Source organism: Gymnogyps californianus, chromosome 3 (assembly GCF_018139145.2).
Source record: "Gymnogyps californianus isolate 813 chromosome 3, ASM1813914v2, whole genome shotgun sequence".
NCBI classification, from domain to species: Eukaryota; Metazoa; Chordata; class Aves; order Accipitriformes; family Cathartidae; genus Gymnogyps; species Gymnogyps californianus.
In genome coordinates this window covers 92,725,925-92,741,598 of record NC_059473.1, presented here as the reverse complement: position 1 = coordinate 92,741,598, position 15,674 = coordinate 92,725,925, and the positions used below count along the sequence as shown (strand labels likewise).

Genomic DNA, 15,674 nt, shown 5'->3' with positions numbered 1-15,674 from the left:
AACCAAGGGCTTTTCTAAACCAAAAGAGCCTAAGCTAGTCTCAGGTTAACCAGAACTCCATCTAGGAATCCTGTTTGCCATATGTGCATCATGCTCTGTTCCTGATTAGGATACAATTGGAAAGAGATGTTCAGTAAGAAAAGTGAACTCAGCAGTGGAAGCAGTCTCCAGGGTTTCCTTCCTCAAAAGCAGCATCTGTTTTCCTTCCTTATTTGCTTATTACTTACAATCTAAATGCTAGCCTTTCAGCCTATTGGACTACCTGGAAAGATAAAGATAAAATATACTTAACCTTTTTTTCAGAATTCTTCTGCAGAGAGATGGCACCTTAATGGCATCCTGATTCTAAAGGTTTGGCTTTCAAGCAGAATGTGGCAGGGAGGAGGAGGAGGAGGGTATGCATTCTAAAAGCTGGAGTAAACTAGGATAGAAAATTACATACAAGATTTTTGGTTCTTATTATGCTTATTTGAGGATATAACACATTAAACACAACAAAATGGAACAGAAAAACCCTACAGATATTGCTTCTTTTGCAATTTTGAAAGTGCCAAAGGTCTGTCATTTATGTTACTATCAACCGTCTCTCCAGCCATCTTTTATTCAGCGTATGGATTTCGATACAGTGATTATCATCACTAGCAAAATATTCCTCAGCCAGCCATGTTCAAAACTTTGTGATCCAACTAAGACGTGAGACCTTAGAAAAATTACAAATTAAAAATACTCAAGATAACTGAAAATAATCAGAGCCCCGAGCAACCTGATCAGACTCGGGAGTTAGTCCCGCTTTGAGTGAGACTGGATGACTTACGTCAGTTCCTTCCACCTAAATTCTGGTTCTGTAACTCCGCAAGTGGCACCTCTCATTCAGAGGACATGCTGCTGTGACCCTGCCTTTTACTATTTGCAATGTGATGCCTTCTGTGACTTGGATTCTAGCTTCTGGCTCCTGCCACAAAGAGCGGCAGTGGTTCCTATAGCCAGCTGCCTCGTAACACGTGGTTCCTCTGGCACTCAGGAGCTCTGTTGCCATGTGTGTCCCTCCGTGCAGAAGGGACATCTTGTTCTGCGCTATGTTTGACATGCTTGAGGACATCTAGCATGGCATCGTTCCCTTCCTTCTGTCTCCTGCCCAGAGTCAAAAATCGGAATGTTTATTTTTCTCTAAAGAATTTTATCAGATTGAGGAACTGAAATCCTTAGCTACTGGAATATAATTCATTTTTCTTTTTATTACAGAAGTCGTTGTAGAAGAATAAAAGGAGGAGAAATAAAACATTATAGAAGAACTACTGTAACCTTTACCTTAAAAGTTAGATCCAAGAGGTTTTGTGATTACAGATGGTGGGACAAGTGAGATTTTGAGGATAAGTATGACAGACAGACACAGGAATTGAATAGCTTTAGCATGAGAAATATATGCTTAATTTTTTTTTAAACTTTAGTCAGCCCAACATCGAACCAGTCATGGTTAACCACATGTGCTTTGCCACACTTTCATTTATGTCCTTGCTTATGGCTTTTAAAGGGATATTTTTTCAACAATCTGGATTATATATTTTAAAATAAGAATGTTCTCTGAGTCACGTAACTAGACAGTGTGAGGTTGTATGAATATCCTATCTACTACATTCACAAATTTGAACTTGAGGATAAATTGTATATGTTTTTCTTTAGTGTATATTTGTTGTCACAGTAACTGCAGTTTTCCCAATAAATGGAAATTGCATCGTTTCCTTAGCATTCAGGTTACTGCACTGAAATAGCACCATGAACTCACCACCACTTCTCCCTTCCTGTTGTCAAGCTAGATCTCATTTAGTTACAGGAACAGGCACTAACACAGGTTAGTTTAGATATGTGCACATTAGAAAGCTGAAGCAAGTCTGCTTAGCCCCATTACATCCTATGACTCATACGTGTGTGGGAAAGACCTTATTTTCACAGAGATCTCTTAGATAAACAAGGCAAGTTGGCAGCAATTCGATTACACTGATGTTAGCAGTCTCCTGCTTTCTGTTGCGTTCATTTGCTTTATATTTTCTGAAAAATGCAGCAGTCAGTCTGATAAACTCTAATGAAAATTCTTGTACCAAGGACACAGGAGCTTTCATTTTCAATTACTTTTTTTTAATAGGAGCAGCCTTAAAACCAGTTTCTAAAAAAATCCTTTTCTGTTATTACAACAGAATCCACTTTTTCTCAGTTTTTTCTTAAAGTTTGTTAGTGAAGCTGTAGCTCTTGCTATCCAGAGCCATAACACACTAGTTAGTTAGCTACCTCCCCTCACCCAAACCTACAAGCCTCTAAATACTGTGGACTTCAGATAGATAGAAAATGGATTTAGCTTCCAAAATATTACTTTTACATATGCACTGGAACAAACTTTTGAACAGCATAAATCACAAAACATTATACTCTTTGACACCATTTCCCCAAAAAGGAAAAGCAAAGAATGCAACCCTTATGTATTAAAGAGCTCTTAAAGTATATAAATCAAACTGAAAGAGTTTATTGCAAATTCATCGAGGTTTTTGCTCTTGTTCCGAAACCCCACCGGTTTATATCTGAATGAGTCTGGCCACATCATAGATAATTAAGATTTTAATTGCCATTTTATCAGCTTTGAAATGAAACTCATTTGGACAATGTACAGCAATCTTTTAGATTCACACACCCCTTTGCTTGTGTCAGCTAACAGCAACTAGACGGGTTGCCCATTTAAGGGAAAAAGTACAAGCTCCAGCCTATTTCCCTGTACTTCGGATGTGTTTGTCCCACTCCTTCAGCAATGCATTCTGTAATGCCAAAAAGCATTTCTTTTCTTACAAAAGGCACGCACACGTGCACACACATATGCACATTTCTGATTAAGTTTCAGCTCTCACAGAGCTGCAGAATTAAGGAATTGGATGTTGGAATTCTTCATTTTCTTCTCCGTTCTATAATACCACATATAGCTATTTTTTATTAACCGGGAGGGAAAAAAAAGGAATGCCATTTCATTGCCTCAGAACACTACTCGCTAAACAGCCCAGGATAAATCATGTATTTTAACAGCTGTGTATCTATAGAAGAATGATTTAAAAATAAAATGCAATTGCGCTTTCAGGATATATGCTTTTAATTGTAGGAATTGTCTCTTTCTCTGTATTGGTAAAGTGTGTAAACCATTTTGGAGGAGACCACAATCTATGTAATCTTACATATCATCTTTAGAGCTAGCATTTGCATGCTTTACTTGTGGAAAAGATTTAGAGATATAGTCCAGCCAAAGCAGAATGAGAATGATAGGGCAAAGCCATCTTGAATTAAAAAAAAAAAAAAAAAAAAAAAAAAAAAAGCTGTCCCAATTTAGGAAGACTTTGTGTTTGCATTGATATTAGTACTTATTTTGCTATGATGGTAAGAATAACAAGTAATACAGAAACTGCAGATCATCTGCAGAAGCTGGAGGAGTAGTGAAAAGACCCAAAATAAAAGGAAAACTCTAATCAAGTATCCAGAAAGGCACAATTTTCACAAATACATTAGGCAGCACACAACCTTCAACGTGATTAGAGACTCCCACTGTCTCTCCTGAACAGGAAATAGGCACAATTGTTCCTGTCCTTTGGACACCAGTACCTCAAAGAATAACTACAGAACTGTGGTATAAATGCTTTATTTTTCTAGTATCACTAACTCGGTACAAATACTAGCTACTAAATGAGAAAAAGAGAGATTAAGAAATCTCAATTCTTTATGAAATAATTATTTCCTCAGTTATCCAGTATCCTCCAATATCAAGAAAACCCTGTATTCCCCAAATAATTCCCAATATTCCGTATAAAACTAGGAAACAACTTTCAGCAGAAAACACTGAAAGAAATGAAAAGAGAAAAGGCTAAAAATGAAAAGCACCAGAATAAGATGATGAAGCTGAAAAGTATAGGTGTTTGTGCTTCTTGTAAAGAAATATTTAAACTTTTCTATACAACAGATTATCATTATTTTATAACATACACTATTTTATCTTTCTAGCTTTCAGTTCTTATCTTAGGTTTTATATACTAAATATTTTTGGTGAAATAGGAAGTATGAATAGATGGAGTTCCTTCTCCTTTGTCTTGTTGTTTCATCTGGCTTCTTCACAAATATTATAGCTCTATTTCTCCAAATGGCATTTTAGACATGTGGCAGGACAAAAACCCTGCCCTCAAATTCAGTTTATATATCAAAATAGTATGGCAAACTGCAACAACAGACCTTGAGAAAGGAAGGGAAGAAACAGGAAATTAGAGAAAAAGTAAAATGTCTCTTAGGAAAAAAATTATTTGGACAGGAATATAGATGATCTATTTTGTTCAATGCTCTTGAAGGGACTGGAAATTTATCTGTTAATTATTGAACACTAAGACCTGATCTTACTAAACTCAAAGGAAATCTCACTCTGAATTCAGTGGCATAAACCTGGCCTCTGACTCAGCACAGCTCTGAGGCACATTCTTAATTTGAATTAAGTGCCTGGGGGCACTGATGTGCCTGGGGGCACATTAACTGAGATGAGATTACCGAAAGCCTTAAATTAAGCATGTGTGGAATCTGTGCCAACAGAAAAATCCTGTATCAGGAGGAGTTTTACTGATACACCTGTATCAGTAAAAAGCTTTTAGTATGGAAATGGCTACACTGGCGAAATTGTGACCCAGAGGAACAAAACAGGGCATACTAGTAAAAGAGATTTCCCAATATACTTACGCTTACTCCACAAGCTGCTTCCAGGAAGCACAACTATATCTTCAGGAGTCCTACCTTGGTCAACATAGCTCTGTTTGTTAGTACACAAGTTTAGTCTTTCCATGACATTAGTGTCAGGTGCTACAGTGAGAGGCACTATGGAAAACTCGTATGTCATTAGGTCAATTTCAAGCTTACTAAAGCCAGTAGCATAGAGAATGGACCAGTTAACACCAGAGCCGAAGGTTAATAGTCTACCAGATATGAGCAGGAGGAGTATGGGAAAATCAGGACAGATGTAGGCAGGGACAGAACAGTGCTGAGCTTTGAAGATGAATTTCAAGTCTTTGAATTTGAGGTTAAAAAGAACCAGACGTTCTATAAAGAGACTGAAAGACTGAGGTGATGACAAAACATTCAGTTATGATGACTCTAGCTGTGGCTAGATTGGCTAAAAGAGGCCATAAATTATAATATTGCTGTAGTGAAGGTGAAAGAATGAGCCACAGGCAGAGTCTGGAAGTGGATTCAGATTGGGAGGAATACACAGTCTTTAGCATCATGAAAGGCACCATTCATTCCACAGTTACGGGAATATAAACAAAATCAAAATAATATATAATGGGGAAAATAAATGGGTATGCTATGTCTACTTGTCTTCCAAGAAAATGTCTACAATGGAGTGTATCGCCAAAACCTAAATTACTTTTTGATTTGATATAAAATTGAGCTTGGTTTCACTGTAGTCACTAGTAGAATTGGCTATTCTTCAAACATAAAACCATCTGTTGAATAGCCACATTACATATTCCACAGATTTGATTGGAAAATCCCAGAGCCTCTTTGTGGACACCTGTTGAGAAGAGTAATTTTAGCCTCCTCCTCCATTTTGAAGTGGAAAGGAAGACAGATGTATGTAAAACCACAACTCCATGTGTTAGAGTTGGAAGTTGCTATCAGACTGCTCAAAAGTCACTTCATTTGATAGTTATCAGGCTAATAAATTTGCCTTTTGCTTTTAAAAACTTTGCTAAAAGTAAATTGTGCAAGAAAAGTAAAATTGTAAAACCATACATTATGTTGAGCAACAACTAAACCCAAAAAGCAGTCAATAATTAACATAGCATTTTCCCAGATTTTGTCATCCCTATATATTCAGAAGGTCAAATTTGCCATTTCTCCACAGATTATTATTTGCCAATTAACTCAGTCAAAAGAAGAAACAGCAATTTTCACTCTAATGTCAAGATGACAAAAACTGTACAAATCATATTGTCTCAGTTTTAGTTCTCACTGTACAGCTTTCTTACGAAAAAATAACTTTCTCAGGATATGTCTATATTTAAAAGTAATATCAAAGTTTCCTTTTGAGATTTAGATTTGGGATACCATAGTGCTGTAGTAATTCCACAGTAATTATTATCACATTAAATCATGGCCACCAAAAAGTATTCCTATTTAGTGCTTAAGTAGTGTGCCCCTCACTATGAAATAAAATGTAAACTATATTATTTTTGCTTTTAAGAACTTTCCTCCATCCTAATACTTCATTTATCTTACTGTTTCACAGGCACTTACATTCTCAGCCACCAAGTCAAAGTTGCTTCAGAGTATTTTAATTTCATCCATTCTGTAAGCATGTCACTGCTAAGATGTGGTATTGATGTAATTTATATAGTATGCAGGGATGAAACTAGAATTATTTAGCTAAAGCAAGACCTTCTCATCTTCCTGAGGCAGTCCCAGAGTCCACTGACTAAGTGTCAAACACCACAGACAGTCAGCATAGACTCCGTCAGTCCATTCCTTCTCTAGGACAAATATTTTTCATCTGAGACAATTCTAAGTAAATCTGTGAACAGGGTTTTTGCATGGGTTAAGTGCATTCTTTAAATCTTTGCCTTCATAACTGAATTCATATTGCATATGAATTCATAATCAGTACATCTTTTAAAAATTCATGCATACTAGATTTCTTTTGTTTGAAGAAAATGGCTTTAAAAGATGGGGGGGGCGCAGGATTCATTCTTCAATTGACCAAACAGCTTTTTTCAGTTCAGACAAAGCAAATCATACTAAGCAATTCCTCCTTTAAATTACATGACCATTATGGGACCATAGGATATGCATTTCCAACAGACAAACAGGCTTCCATTTTGCTGTCAGGGTAAAACATCTGAGGACTGGTTTCTCATTTATTTTGCTAAAAGAAACAAACACTGACCCAGCTCAAGCACACTTGGGTACAGTAAACTTAAGGTCAGTCTTTAGCACGGTTGCATTACACAGCTAATCAATTGAGCAGAGATTAATATTCATTTTCTGTAAATAAATACAAGAGGAAGAACCAAGAGCTGTTGTCACAAGGATAGTACGAAAGGCACCAGGTGTGCCTGTGTGCTAAAAGTTAGTAAGGAAACAAAAAGTACAAATGCGCTGGGTCACAAAGTATTCAGTTAATTCAGTTACTGAATGGCTATTTCTTCTTACTTATCACACAGGCTGTCACTGTTTTTAATAGCTGCTAGACTATCACTGGTAAGGGATGATATGTATTCTATTCTTAAATGTTGGTTTGTCTTGTGTCAGCATGTAAGCAGATAGAAGCAAGATACACGTCAAAATCTATACACGTTTTTTCATATTACTACTAACCACTTGATTATGCTTGTTCTAAGAACTGCAAAAGTTATTTAAGCAATGTTTTTCTGTGATGAAAGCATAAAAAAAACCCTAAAACTTTTATCCCAGCTTTCATCTACTGACGTTTCAAAACCATGCAGAAGATTGTTCATAGAAGGAAAGAGACAATAGTCACTAGAAAAGAAAATCACTTCTTTCAAAAAGAATGCATTGGAGTGGTTAGCTCAGTCTTACCTGTCAGCAACACGAACCTAGGAATATATCCTTTACACCGCAAGATCGCAGTAGCTCGTCCCCCAGCACTACCACAGTAGTAGACTGATCCAGCCCAGGAGAACACAAAGAGAGGAACTTTTCCCACTTTTCTAGGTCTACCAGCAGCTGAAGTAATGAAGGAAATGGGGTAGAGAACAGCAGACTGGAGCTGCTTCTCGCAGAAATCCCAGGCAGGAGAAGTAGGAGGTATACTCTGTCTGTGTCTCACCCAGACTTTTGTTTAAAAGTTTTTTCAACTGTTGCTAGGTGGTGTTAGGCTTTGGCAGTTTAGTTCTCAGATTGTATTTCCCCTCTTCTGGTCTCTTCACACAGTGTTACAGCAATGACTTTGTTGAGCTCAGCTCGCTTGTGCTATATTTAACCAGTGTTCTCAGCAAGTCAAGCCTGTCAACAGCTGAGAAGTTTGGAGCAGGCTTTGCTGAGTTCCTCAGCTGCTGAATTATCAGTGGATGTAGCACTGCACAGCCCTGCTACTACATTCACTGAAAGATTGTGGGGAAACTGTCAAATCCTTTTAAGGTCTTCCAGTGACTTCACGGGAGTAATTACTATTTAAAGCACCAAGTACAAGATGTGTATTTAGGCATATATTTTAGACTGCTAGAGAAAGAATACTTGTGTTCACAGCAGATGAGTACAATTATTTATACAGTGAGGATTTTCCTAGGACAAGTAGGAAGTTTATAATTTGAAAGGTATGCACTTCACTTGAGGAAAAACTACACGTGGGGAGAACTTTTTGCAGCATAATTTTTTACAGAGTTTAAATATATTAAGATGACACAGAGAAACTAATGAAAGGCTTAGGCTGGAAAGTTTTCAGTGTGATATTTATTCCAAAGACAACCTTTTTCTCCCAGACCAACAGCTTCCTACAGTAATTCCTTCTCTGTGTCTAACTCCCATTGAAGAAGAAAAGGAAAGCCATACAAATCCTGATTTGTTTGATATGAGTATTAGGAACGCATTACTCCAGGGCTGTATACATTCTGATGTATCCACACTTGCTTCTGGATCTAATTACTGTACCTAATTCTAAGCCATAAGTCTCTTAATCAACAGACCAGCAGTAACATTGGGCAGCTTTCAGCCCACAAACCACCATGATATCAAGATTCTCCAAAGATGTTGCAGATCTCAGACTCCAGAGCGAATTTCTACCACCTCATGGTAGAACAGCCCCTGTAAATGTCTCTGGCAAGGAAAATTCCTTACCCCAACAACTCGGTTCTCATCTGAGCTGTGCTTCAGAGTGAAATGCAGAATGGGCCTCCTTTGGAAAGCTTTTCCCTAGTGATCATTTGTGATATTCATCTAGGGTTAGATGAAGAGGAAGGAAAGAAGGAAGAAAGGGAAGAAAAAAGTAGAAAGATGCTAAAAAATTTGCTTGTCAATATTTATACATGGAGACACCCCAACCTGTCAGAGCAAAAGAAGATTCAAGCAAATCGTAACAGAACCCTTCAGTGATGCTGGGCCACTGTGCAAATAGTAGGATGGGTAGTGGAAAGGTATCATGCTCTTTGTGGCAATTTCAACATGCAGGAACCTAACTGGCCACAACTATATGAGATACCAGGGGGTGAGTACAAGCCCTTATGGGAAGCAGCTATAGGATTAGCTGTAGCCTGGTGCTCTAACCCTGTCCCTGGAACGACTTCTGCTTGATCTGTGTTATTGTCTAAACAAGCAACGAACAATGAAAAAATACTTTCATTCCCAAGGAGCTTATAAGGAGAAAATGAAGTAAATATTAGGTATTCTGTCAAGTAACTGATATTTAGACATTGATGACACATTTATAAATGCCCCAAACACTTCCATCATGTCAAATATATTTTATTTATTTTGGAAACCAAGTAATAATCACTAATTTCATGTTGTCCGTTTCAGTATTCGACTTGGACAGAATAGCTAGAATGTATAAAAATAGAAACACTTCTATTTTACAGAAACAGCTATTTGGAAGATTATTGTAGAGACAGATAATATATTGGCACAAAGTTTGGTGTTACATGCTTACACTTTGAACTGAAGTGAGTTACATATGTCCATATTCTAAAAAGAACATCTAATTCTGTTCCCTCATATAAAATTGAGGTGCTCCAATCAGATGAGTAACGTCTTGACTATTCTGGCCTTAACTTTTTGCTCAAAGTGCAATATTAATAGTACTTTATCCATTCAAGTATAATAAATCAGGCAAACAAAACAATTAACTTGGCTCATAAATCTCAGAAAAAACGAATGATTCTCAACATTTCTCTCCCATTAGTTAGTGGCACATTCACTGAGTGGAAAACAATAGAACTTCTTAGGAGGCAATCTCTGCTGCCAGCCCTTGTGGGTGGGTTTCAATAGTGACCTGCTGATGCAAGTCTACTCATTCTTGTACACTTGCAAACTTACTCCCCAGCTGTGCATCATAGATATTAATCCTGTAACACAGTGGGAATTTCAGCAAAAATTTGGGCAAAATAGAAGATTTTGCAAGTGAATCAAAGAAAATACAAGGACTTCTAGCATAGGAAAGAGAATAATTAATCTGCATTACTGGAAATGTAAAACTTTTAAATTTGTGCAGTATGAAAATGGTTCATATCTAAGTATTTCCCCTACTGAATGATGGAAAAAATAGTTATAAATAGATATGTTGTGGAGGCCGGGGAATAAGAGAAAAAACAGAACCACAAAAGAGACTTTTTAGTTTGGCATCCTACATTAGGTCCTAATGTCAATATACAGCATCATCCTAAGTCCTAGTGACATCCTACAACTAAGTCTAAAAAGTGACTTTCTTATAATTTCTAATAATTATGTTATCTCTTAATTAAGCAACCAGAATACTAAAGTCCAAAGTAAATACTTCTAAGAAAAATTTTAATGGAAGCCAAAGCTCTTAGCATTATTTCATTCAAAACACCAAAGGCCAGAGCAATGTAAAGCAAAGGGGACAAAATGTGGCTCTAGAGAGCAAACAAGAGCAGCAGCAGGACCTGTTGCCATTTTTGGAGATAATGTTAGTCACAAATACAGAAGAGGGATTGTCATTGCTCACACTATCGTATTTCTCTGTACTTACTTTACTAGAAAATGGAAGAAAAATTTTTATGACCTGAGCTGCTCTAGAGAAATTCCAGGCTTGAGGCAGAAATTACTGGCAGAAAATCCATGTTTTTTTGTAGAGAAGATCAAAACAGATGTCTTCTTCTGACCTTACTGGTCCGTCTTGACCTTAAAATGTGTGCCTGTAAATAAGCTTTTTCTGGAACACATACAATAGTATTACTATATAATTTTTGTCTATCTCAACTATCCATCGCTGTAGTGTACCAGTATATCTCATTCTCTTAAGTCATAGTGGCATCCAGAGATACAGCCTTATACCTTTGTCCTTTTCAAATATTTTACATCATAATTAACGGGACCAATATATTAGAAACAAATCTATCTAAATGGGCTTGGAGTTTCTTAACTGTATGTCCTGAGGAGCTCTACTATGTCTATAATTCTGTGTGAGCAACCACTGTCAGTTCTTCATTAAGTTTCTCCTTAAAATGCATTGAAGTAAGAGTCATCAGTATTTTAGTTTCTAAAAAATTAATTTTTTGTTTGCTTGAAGGGTAGTGCGCCATAGTCTTCTGACACCCTGCTTTCATACTACTTATTGTTCACTTCCATAAAAGCTGTATTATTTTAGATTGTGCTACAGCTTTTAGCTTTGTTTTGGCTTTACAGTATAACTTGTGTTGCCTTACAGTATGTTGGAAGGGAGGGTGTTTGATCACGTTTTGATTAATCTGATCTTGGCTGCACCGCCTCAAATCTATATTTTGAGGGGGCTAGGTATTTATTTTTTTCATTTTTCCAGATACTATTGTCACCTCATAAAAGCTGATATTGCTGTTTAGATATTAGGTCTGCTATATCTTCAGCTTAAGCACCTGTTTTTTTAGAACCAAAGAAAAAAACACATTTCTGCCGTTTAGCTCATAGAATTTGTTTAGTTGTCTATTTTATAATCTTGCCAAATTAATGAAACTAAAAAAACTTTGTGATGTTCCACAATCCAAATACTTTACCAGATACATAAATTCTTTTCCTAAGAAAACCATGTAGAATTAAAAAGTGAATTGCATAATTAATGCTGCTATTTTACACTATTTACTCCCTTTTTTGACATCTGCAAAATATATGCCATTAATCTTAATTTTGCTGGTGGTAAACGTGTCAGATATATTAAAAAAATCAGTGCCTTAAGATCCTTGCCACAGTCACAAACTTCCAGGAACACTTACTGGAGTTTTATAGTCTTTCCTGTAATATTTTCGCATGCTTTATCAGTGAAATAAAAACAGAATGTCTTTCATTGTGATTCTTTCTATGCTGCCTTGTTCTATATTCTGTCTTCAAGAAGCATTTTTCGCATTTTTTTCTTTTTGTATGAAATAAATATTAAAAGACTTGGCCATTTCAGTTATTTTAAATTTCGTATTTCTCCATTGTGCCAATAAAAATATTGGCATTTCATAAGTCTTCTCCAAATGAAGTGAGGTGCAATTCAAAGATGACTTGAGACAATTAGACACATAGCCACATCAAGAACATCAGATGGCCCATCAGACTTAGAGGGGCACAACACTGTCTATGAAAAATGACAGAAAAAATAGTGATAACTCTAGAATCATGTTTGGACACTTTTGAGTCCAAAGCCCCAGAATCTGGCTCTCACTTGTGTTTGGGTCAAATGGAGATAGTCTGAAGCACGAGTCAGGAGGAAAGTGCCAACTCAGACCTCTGGAAATGGAGTAAATCATCTTACTTGCTTCACTGCCACACCCCAGGAATGGTATGCAACTTGCTCACAGACTATGATAAAAATGAGCTGAACATAGATTAATTGCTTTTAAGGCCAGAATAAACTATTTTCATAATCTAATACAGCCTCCTACACAGGAAAGGCTGCGGAATTTTCCTCATGCAAAACAGCAAATTGCAGTGAATTAAAGCACACCTTTTAGAAAGATTATATAAATCAAACATGGATAATTTGCCACAGCAATGTATAATGCAGTCCAACAATTAATTACACTTACTGTTTCAAGCAAATGGAAACTTTGCAATTTATTTCCAGTTTGATGTTGGCTGACACTAGCTCCTAGCCCATGAGATGGCTAGTCAGCGGCCTTCAACCTCTCCCAATTTGTTCAATTCTAAAAATGTTCCTGTGGAGATTAACAACCCTGAAGAGAAAATCTAAGCCTACAGGAGCTAGCTGTGTTTTTCCTGGGTTTTGTGACCCCCTTGGAAATAGTGCACAGATGTCCTTGGACCACAGAGTGAAAACAATTCTACATCACTTTTCACTAAGTAGGTAATTAAAAATCATTATCAAGTCAGTTCTGAGCCTTCTCTTTTAGGGAATAAATATAGGGAGCTTCTTACTGTCCCTCAGCAGATATTTGTATATTATGAAAGAACCCACTCAGGTTACCCACAGTTGTTAAAAAATAATCAAGCAAATAAGCAAGCATCCTACTTGTCTAATCCTGTGACATTAGATTATCCATCAGATAAATATAGATAAATACAGCTAAAAATAGAATACTATTTTGAGGCTTAAATATTTCCTTGAAAGGACACCTAGAATATGTTTCATGAATAGTCCCACAATGAGATGTTACACTGAATGAAAATAGTCCTGTATTTTCTCAAGATTTGTTTGTGCACTCTTCAACCCTGAAGGGAGTCCAAAAGAATTGCTACAGATTTCTGTAACGTAATCAAAGTATCACCTTCCATTTAATATTAGTATTAATCTTACTTTTATAAAGATCTATCTAAAGGAAAAGACACTTGGAAAGAAACATGAAGATATCAGCTGCAGGTAGGTAATTATCAGTGGCACATGCAAAGAATATTATAAACACTTGCTCTTAATGAATCAAACACAAACTCACTTATACATTTAATGGAATAAGACCAAACAAAACATTCTTCTCCTTGTAGCTCAGCTTAATTGTATTCAACCCACTTACCACCCCAGTCTTTTCAGAAAATCCAGCAAGCTGTGAACCAGAAAACTGTAGCTTAATTGCAGTCAGTAGATCAACATCTATTTTATACCAGTGGAGGGTCTGGCCATTTATCTTTAAGATACCTTCAATTCTTTCTGCTGTCTTGCCTTCATTAGTCCAACAGCTTGCAGGAAAACTGGAATTATCAAATAGATACAATTACATTATTGTAATTATGTAACTGTACAGATATCGACAGAACTTGGTAAGATCCCTCTGCTGTAGATGTGCTCTTTACCAGATCTCTCCCCTCCATACAAATGAATCATCTTCAAATGAAATGCAGCAGTCTGAGGTGAAACATGGCAGTCTTCGTAAACTAAGAATATTACACAATAAATATGCAGACCAGAAGTAATAGAATATTTTCTCCAGACAAAACAGATCATCTGAATGTATTATTGAAGCTGCAACACCTAAGGACTAGATCACCAAGAAGAGCACCTCTATCCTTGCAAACAGTGACATGCACTATTGGATGTCCATAGGAGGTGAAGCTCTGGTTTTGACATCTCCAAGAACACAGTGCCACCTATCTATACGTTAGGGTTAATTCATGGTAGACGGTGGGAGAGGATGAGGGGAGGGGGCTGCACCCCATTCTGCTCCATCCATTGCTTCCTCGCTTGGTTTCCTGCGGGCTGGGGGGAGGCTTCTTCCACTGCACATCCCCAGACTGCAGCTGCATTTCCCATAAGACACTGGTTTCTATCATCAACTCAGTGCCACTTACATGTTTCAGTTCAAGTTCTGACTGGTTACACCTTAGTTTGCTTAAGACATTGTAAGCTAACACTCATATCATTAGCACTCCTGGAGATTTTATTGACAGAAGCCTAAACTCATTATTACATTATCTGTGGACCTGTAGAACTTGAATTGCTGAGGAGAAAGGAGTGGCTAAAACACGTATAAGTATCCCAATAGCTTCAAAATAGGTACCTGCCTGGAGTTCTCTATCTAGGAAAGGGTAGGCTAGCAGGAGCAGCCTTTCCTAATTTTGTCTCCCTGGAAGCCTCAGGACAAGATGCCCCAGAGATGAGCCACAGATGTACTCCAGATGTAAATAACAGTCCAACTAACTTTTTCATGAAGAACCGTCTCCAGTCCCATCACCAAACTGTACACATACACTTCTCAAAGATAGTCATAGCATTTGCAAGAATAATTTGTGTGCACTGAGCAGAAGAACAAGAGGGAAAGGATGAGGTATTTAGATTCAGGCACAAATCCATGCTTGAGGAACATCTCTGCAAGGGGCCAGAAGCAGGGTTTTGAAATTCAAGACTATAATCTCCATGAAATATCAAAGACATGCCATTTTAAATATAAAGAAAAAGAGGATATATGCAAAATAGCTTACTTGGGTCAAACTGTTCAGCAAACAATAGGCCCTGTTCTCCAGATATCTCTGAACATTTGCCATAATCTACACTTTGTGGTTTTACTTTCACAGATGTGGGGAAGAGGAATCTGCTGAAGCACTTCTTTCTACTTCCTATTATTTAAGAATTTGGTGAACAATAATGAAGAGGGCTCAGTTAAATTGGTGTTTCATTCACTTGCATGAAGAGACATTGCTTGCCAGTGATAGTCAAAACCAAAAGTCTTTCAAAGAAGTGCCTTGTTTTTAAGCAGTGATGTTTAGAACAGTTCTCTAAGCACACAGTTTACTGGGGAGTGTTAGGAGAGACTTGTTTTGCCTTTTTTATTGACTGTAGAAAGAGCAGGAGAATTTAGATAACAAAATTTTAACAGTAACAAGTGAGGATGAAAACAGGAAATTTGGAAAAAAAAAAGATTTTATTGTTTTAGGGCCAGTTTTGCCCCAACTTTTCCATATTAGCATACAAACTTTCTGTATGCTTTGGCACTAAAACTATACAACTACTTTTTTCTTTTTTTGCAAACAGCAGGAGAATTTGTATTTTTAAAACATATCTGTTGGAAAACATT

General features: G+C 36.9%; 1 protein-coding gene across 1 annotated transcript in view; it reads right to left on the bottom strand.

The window, feature by feature from the left end:
• The window catches only part of FILIP1 (filamin A interacting protein 1), a 110,646-nt gene extending 102,755 nt beyond the window's left edge, over positions 1-7,891 (bottom strand). The window contains exon 1 of the mRNA XM_050892997.1: positions 7,600-7,891. The gene's annotated coding sequence lies outside the window, so the exon portion shown is untranslated. The remainder of the gene's footprint in view (positions 1-7,599) is intronic.
• Between the last annotated feature and the right edge of the window lie 7,783 nt (positions 7,892-15,674).